The sequence below is a fragment of the Lactuca serriola genome, chromosome 1 (genome assembly GCF_051521515.1).
Source record: "Lactuca serriola cultivar US96UC23 chromosome 1, Lser_US96UC23_V15, whole genome shotgun sequence".
In the NCBI taxonomy this organism is placed as follows: Eukaryota; Viridiplantae; Streptophyta; class Magnoliopsida; order Asterales; family Asteraceae; genus Lactuca; species Lactuca serriola.
This window is the reverse complement of record NC_136408.1, coordinates 178,653,231-178,660,329: the sequence shown is the minus strand read 5'-3', so window position 1 is coordinate 178,660,329 and position 7,099 is coordinate 178,653,231.

The following is a 7,099-nucleotide window of genomic DNA, read 5'->3' as shown; positions in this document are numbered from 1 at the left end:
GGGATTCTTCTCTTGAACCGTCACCCCCGATAAAAATTCCTTTGCCGCGAGAGGGTGGCGTAGAAAATTGTTCCTCTGCCAATAGCCTGGCAAGCCTAACCGAGGCTTCATCGTTATCTGACCTGGGAGGAGAGAGGTTTGTTTGGAATGAAGAACCACCAGCTTCAAATACGGTACTAGGGCCTTCACTGAAAGGTTCAGTTGAAACAATAACAGGTGTGATTGTTGGTGGAGCTGTAACGTTTTGAGTTGAAGCACTATGAGTTTCCAATCTCAGAACGAGTCTGCGTCTTTTGCTTGGTGGAGGAGAGGCTTGTGTGGTGGTGTCATCACTTTCCATTGGTGTAGATGTAGGTAAAACGACATCAAGGGGAGGAATCCCTGACACCGTCACCATAGGAGTTGCTATTTCCGCCGTTAGATTGGAAACAAGAGGTGCAACTATGAAAACGTCTTCTTTTTCCCTTGCCTCTGTTGATGTATGAGCAACTTCATCGACATCGTCAAGCAAGTTTTCATGGTTTTCTCCAATCATAAAATCATCATTACTGCCGAAGTTCAATGGAATATCATCTTTATCAGATCCCGTGAGATCGACATCCTCGTACACTTCTTTCTCATTCCCCGATCCCTCATTATGGTCACTCTGAACCTGAACAGACTGTAGACCTTGTTCCTCATCGATTTGGGCATTAGGAGCTTGAGTTTCGTCGACATCATGATCTGAGATCAAAATGATATCTTCAGAAATAACCTTTTCAGAGGAAGTCAGCTCGGACAAAGTCTTATCAGACGTTCCATGGGACTCGGAGGACTCGTTAATCTCAGCAAATTTTCCGTACTTTACCAAAGGATGTAATCCCTGAAAAAAGACCTTGCCCTTCCGATTCTGCTTAATAAGACCAACACTGTGAGGGCCCAAGGATTTCATATCCAGTTTGTCACCATCCTTGACCATATCTGGGAATTGATCATCAATGAACACTTGAATGAATCTTGGATATAACAGAAATGCATCTCTGTTCCCCCATGTCATGGCATTGAGGTTCACTAGGAATTCATCAAAAATGTACTTCGAGAAGTTGAAATTAATACCAACAGCCAGCGAAACAATCGCCTCTGTGTTCATGAGGGATATTTCATCAGCTCCTGATCTCCTGCCTGAGATGCAACTTACAAACTCATGTGCTAGAAATCACCAATAAGGGGGCAATAACTTTTTCATAGTAGGTGGATAGGAGCCCTCGTATCCCGTCCTATCTAGAATCTGTTGTACTTTATCAGTTTCAATCTCAATAGGGAAATCAGATTCATCATTAATCAGCAAGGTATCTCTGATGTATTGCTCCGAGATTCTGATCTTGCAGCCTTTAACTACAGCCTCAATTATCATCTCCCTGTTAACTTGTGACATTTTAGCTGTTTGCCAGAATTCTCGGATAATGTCTTGATAGATGACAGGATTTACAGTGATGGCACAAGCTAAGCAGCATTCTCTCAGTCTGAACATCATTGATGTGAAGTCTCTGTGAGTGACCGGAGGATCATCCAATACGACTGGCAGGTTGTGCATCAAAGCAAACCTAAGATTCGCGATTGATCTACACTAAACGAGCCAAGTAAGAAAACAAAATACTTAACAGTTCAACGCTTTAAGTTTTCTTAATTAAACGGTTTTAATTTGGCCAAAGAAAAGTATTTTGATGAAAATTTCGAGTTTACGGTCAAAAGGGTTTATGGACCAAAAGGATCTTCTGACCGTAAACAGGGTTTACGGCCGTAAGGCCAAACCGAGTTTACGGTCGTAAGGCCATTGGATTTTACGGTCGCAAAGGTCAAAGGGGAGTTTACGGTTCAAGCATATCTCCAAACCGTAAACCCTCCCGAAACCGTAAACGCCGAAGAACTTTCAAACTTCGATTACTCCCCCAATTTCAGTCGATTTGATGAACCGATTGCATTTTCCTAGTCGGATTTAACATACCTTCGAAGTAGACTAACTGATTTCACGAAATATTAACACAAAAATTCGAGGATTTGAGAGAGTGAAGAACAGTTTACTGCCGCAAGGAGAGGGAAAAGGGTGAAAAGGGGTTTACCGCATTAAACTCCTCCTTTTATACCCCCTTCGAGTTTTAGTGTCTCCCACACAGATTGATACACAGTCCAAATTCTGATTAGATTTTTCAAAAATAAAGCTTTTGAGGATATAAAAATAAAATTAAAATTAAAAATTAAACTAAAATAAAATAAACTAATTTCTAAAATTTAAGAATAATATTTAAAATTAAATTTTTGACAATTAATTAAAAAAATAAAAATAAAAATAAAAGTAAAATTAAACGCAGTCAAAAATTTATCTCAAGATTTACTGAAATATTTCTTGTGATGCTGGGATCAAAGTTGTTAGACAGCCTCAATCCACTTGTCGGTACCTTTCATATTCACATCTTTGTCTGATCGATCGTCGGTATTGTGGTCCACTTAAACACGAAAAATTTATGACAATTTTAGGACAAACTAATAATTGTAAGACAAAGTGATCCTAAGTTCCTAGATATTATATCTGATCTTAAGTTCTTTGAGTGTTCAATTTTAATTGTACTGGAACATGTTTCCCGCTTCCTGATATGCCCCAGTAATCAAGGACTTCCAGGGTACTCCTTACATCGGGTGAGCAGACAATCACTAGGAGAGAGGATAGATTCAGATTATTATCACTTATAGTTTTAGAGGGATTCAGAGGTAGAAGGATGCATATGCTGTGTACCATGTCGGGTTGTTAGTCACGCAAAGAAGATAGCATATGGCTAACAGATAAGAAGAATTTCATAAATATAATATGCAGAGAAATAGAGTTGGATATGTTACAGTCCAGGTCGGATTTTGAGTCACGCAGAGGAGGTAACATATGACTAACAGATAGATAGAAGAGAAAACAATTTTCTACAGACCTCATTCATCGGAATTTACCAGTCGCCCCATCAATACCGGAATTAAGGACAAAATCCGCACATCGAGGAAAAGTTAAACCACGGTTCCAGATACGGGTTCATTTAATGTGAGGAGTAGATTCCCGTATATATCTCCCTGCTCAATCTATCCAAGCGTCGTATTGTCAGACTAAACGGATCTAACTAGGTCAAGATTTATCAAGTCTATAAATTTCCTAAGTTCAACTCTGCCTAGTCATGTCCATTTAGAATCTTTCATGCATACCGACACATCAAACCAGAGCATAGACCCTTCAACTTTGGGTACATTACGCAGACTTAGATTGCCTATTATCACTTGATAATATCACTTCCCAGTCCTTCATCAACAAGCGAAGCATTATGCAGCAATTTTTTTTTGATTTTTCTGAATTTTTAATGTTTTTGGATTTTTGAATGTTTTCTGAAAAAATAAAACAGATGCAGAATGTTTTTGGATTTTTTTAATTTTCAATTTTTGTTTGGTTTTGTTTATTTCTCCCCCTAAATTTGTGCATGGAAGAGAACGAAATGACTGACATGCTCAAATTTAAACTAACCTACATAACAAAAAAAAATTAATCCTCAAAACGAATCATTTTAAAAAATCCCACAAGCACATCGAATCGAGCTTTGTTAAAAGGCTTAGTGAACAGATCCGCCACATTATTGGCAGTGGGAACCTGTTCTAGCCGGATGAGCGAACGCTCATAACAATCTATGATAAAGTGAATTTTGATGTCAATGTGCTAGGTTTTGGAATGTTGGACCGGATTTTTAGTGATTTGAATAGCGGCCTCATTATCACAGTGAATCGGGGTTTCTAGATAATTCAAACCGTAGTCCAACAACTGATGTTGGATCTAGATAACTTGAGAGCAGCATGCCGATTCAGCAACGTATTCCACTTCTGTAGTAGAGGTAGAGACGGTATGCTGTTTCTTGCACTGCCATGACACCAATCTATCACCAAGGAATTGGCATCCTCCTGATGTTGATTTCATGTCAAGCTCACAGCCTCCATAATTACTGTCAGCAAAAGCATATAAATCAAATTCAGAATTCTTCGGATACCAAAGACCCAATTTTGGGCTGCCTTTGATATATCAAAAAATTCTTTTGATAGCAATAAGATGAGAAAGTTTAGGATTAGCCTGATAGCGAGCACATTGACACACTGCAAATATGATGTCGGGACGGCTTGCAGTGAGATACATCAAGGAACCGATCATCGATCTATAAAGAGTTTGATCTACGGATTCGCCATCAATATCTGGAGTCAGCAGAGGTCTTTCAGCCATTGGAGTCGATGCAGGATTTGCGTCTTGTCACACCCCAAAACCAAGAACGATGGAAAAGTTCTGGGACGGAGGACGTCATGTAAAGTATCACAACACAGTATAAAAGTAAATAAGCAAACAACATCGTCCATTGCATTAAATATATAATTTTAATATAAGTGTGTTCCGTACAGTTTTAGACACCATAAAGTAAATCAAAATAATAAGATGAGTCTTGGATGCGCTCCATCTTCTCAAAAGCTGGCCTCGGTACCTGTCTACTGACGACCTGAGAATACAAGTTATTTTGAAAGAGTTTCTCAGCATTAAGCTGGTGAGTTCATAAGTATTTTAGTGTCGGTGTTTGTATCAAAACGTTTGAACGTAGTTTTAAGCATGAGTTTGTAAACATTGGTGATAAAAGTATGTGAATATTTGTAAAAGTGTGAATCTCTTAGAAAAACCTATATTTTCTATTAAAAGTAGCCTTCTACCAAGGCGTAACTGTTTTATATGTTCGTTTATCGTAAAAGTGTGTAATTTTCCCAAGTGTAACTATCATTAACAAAATATAGTTTGTACATTAATGTTTAAGTGAAATGATCACTAAATGTATATAAAGGGTAAACTATTGTAGTACTGTAGTGTTGTATTATAGGAACTACTGCTGTACTAACTACATTAAACCAGATTTATATTAAGGTATCATGTGATTAGTTGTACCATACTATCGACTAGGTAACAACGACAAATGTAGGTCGTAAAAAGGTATGACGTTTGGCACCCGCAGACCTGCAGGTCTGGCTGTAGCTAGCAGCAAGGTGTAGGATAGTCAATCCAGTATAGATCTATATGCAAACTCACGCTCTCCCTCCAAGAGACTCTGGCTACAACTCGGGCCATGACATTTAAGGCATGCTCCGATACAGTGGATCACAATTTTGTCAATGTATTCATGTATATGTAATGTATTGTTACTCGTTCTAGTATTGTTGTATATGTTCTCTCCCTAGTATAGTTGTATATGTTCTTCCTCTAGTATAGTTGTATATGTTCTCTCTCTAGTATAGTTGTATATGTTCTTCCTCTAGTATAGTTGTATATGTTCTCATAGTAATGTAATGTATATGTTCTCATAGTAATGTAATGTATATGTTCTCATAGTAATGTAATGTATATATTCTCATAGTAATAAGTACTGACTCATGAATGCACTGACTCATTGATCTAGCAATAGTATACATATGATACTGTGCTACCCCGATGGTAACTTACTAATGATGTAACTAGTACGCATGAATATGGAATCACTTTTATGTCTATATATGCACACATGATATATAATTAATATTGAAACGACCTTCGGATGGCTACTCGATATCCCACAAGACCACATCTCAAGCGCGAAAAGGAAATAGGGCGGATGGCCTTCCTAAGCCTTTTAAACATTGCTTATATAACTATACATATACGGGCATGCAATTTATAATAAGTGTAACAAAGTTTAAGTAAGAGTATTTGATAAGTAAAAGAGTTTGTAAATCATTTTGAAGTAAAACAGTTTGATAAACAGTTTGAACAGTAATAAAGTCATTGGTTTTGTAGTTATTAATCACATGTGATTGATGTAATAACTATAAGCATTCAACTTGTATTCCCCACATTAAATCATTTAAAACATTTAAAAGTATTTCAAAGGTTAGCTAAGGGGGTATGAACTCACTTGTGGTGAGTGGATTGGATTGAAGTGTCGGGTACAGTGCTAGGTGACAAATGAAGACTTGTACACACGCACGAGCCTAGTTATCATATAATGAACATATATATAACTAAGTAGCCAAATTATAACTAATAAAATAAGTTGGGACACTCTAGAACATGATAACACTTTGTTTCAACTGTTAAAGATCACAAGGATTGCATCCAAGTGTTGGTAGGGCAAAGCTAAGGTGTTTGGGTTCAAGGGTAAACTCCCGTGGAGTTTACGGTTTTGGTGGTCATAACTCAAGGATTTTATGGCAGTAAACTCTAGAGTTTACGTTTGTAAACTCTAGTCCTAATGACCAAGTGTTGTTTTGTGGTTTACCAAGCCTTTTGAAGCATTTCTACTAAGTGGTTTGGCCTTTGGAATGGACTAGGGCAACAAAAACACTCCTTGGAGGAGTTTACGGCCTCATGGCATTTCCCTTTGGGTTTACTACCATAAAACCTTATGAATAAGGGTATTGCCATGTTTTCAAGTCCTTAACACAACTAGGTAATTATCTAAGCTAGTCTGTAGGCCTAAGGAAGGAAAATGATCCATTTATACACACTATAGTGTGTTTACGGTTTTGGGAGATCCCCAAACCGTAAACACCTAATAATGTAGGATTTTGGTGTTTTTCAAGGCTTAAACACATCAAAGGAAGGTTTAAACATATCAAGGAAGGCTTCAACATCAAACTAGGGCTTAGATAAGGACTTAGGCACACTTTGGTGCCTTTCTTAGTGTTTACAGCCCAAGTATCTTCTTGGACCGTGACCACCTCAATCCTTGTGTTCTTGGCATAATTTCTTGATGTTTAAATGTAATACTAGCTTAATAACACTCAAGGATGGAAGTACTTACTATGATAAAGCTTGATTTGAGCTAAAAGGCCAAGAACACTTAGTGTGTGTTCTTGGTGTATTTGGAAATCTAGACAAAATACATAAATGAATGGATGAATAGATGTACAAACACTAGATTAAGTGTTTTACTAACTTGAAATGGTTAGAACACTTACAACTTTGAAGATTTGGAATTAAATCTAGGATGATACTTGAAAGAGTTTTTGGAGTTTACTCTTTTGACATTTGGGGAGT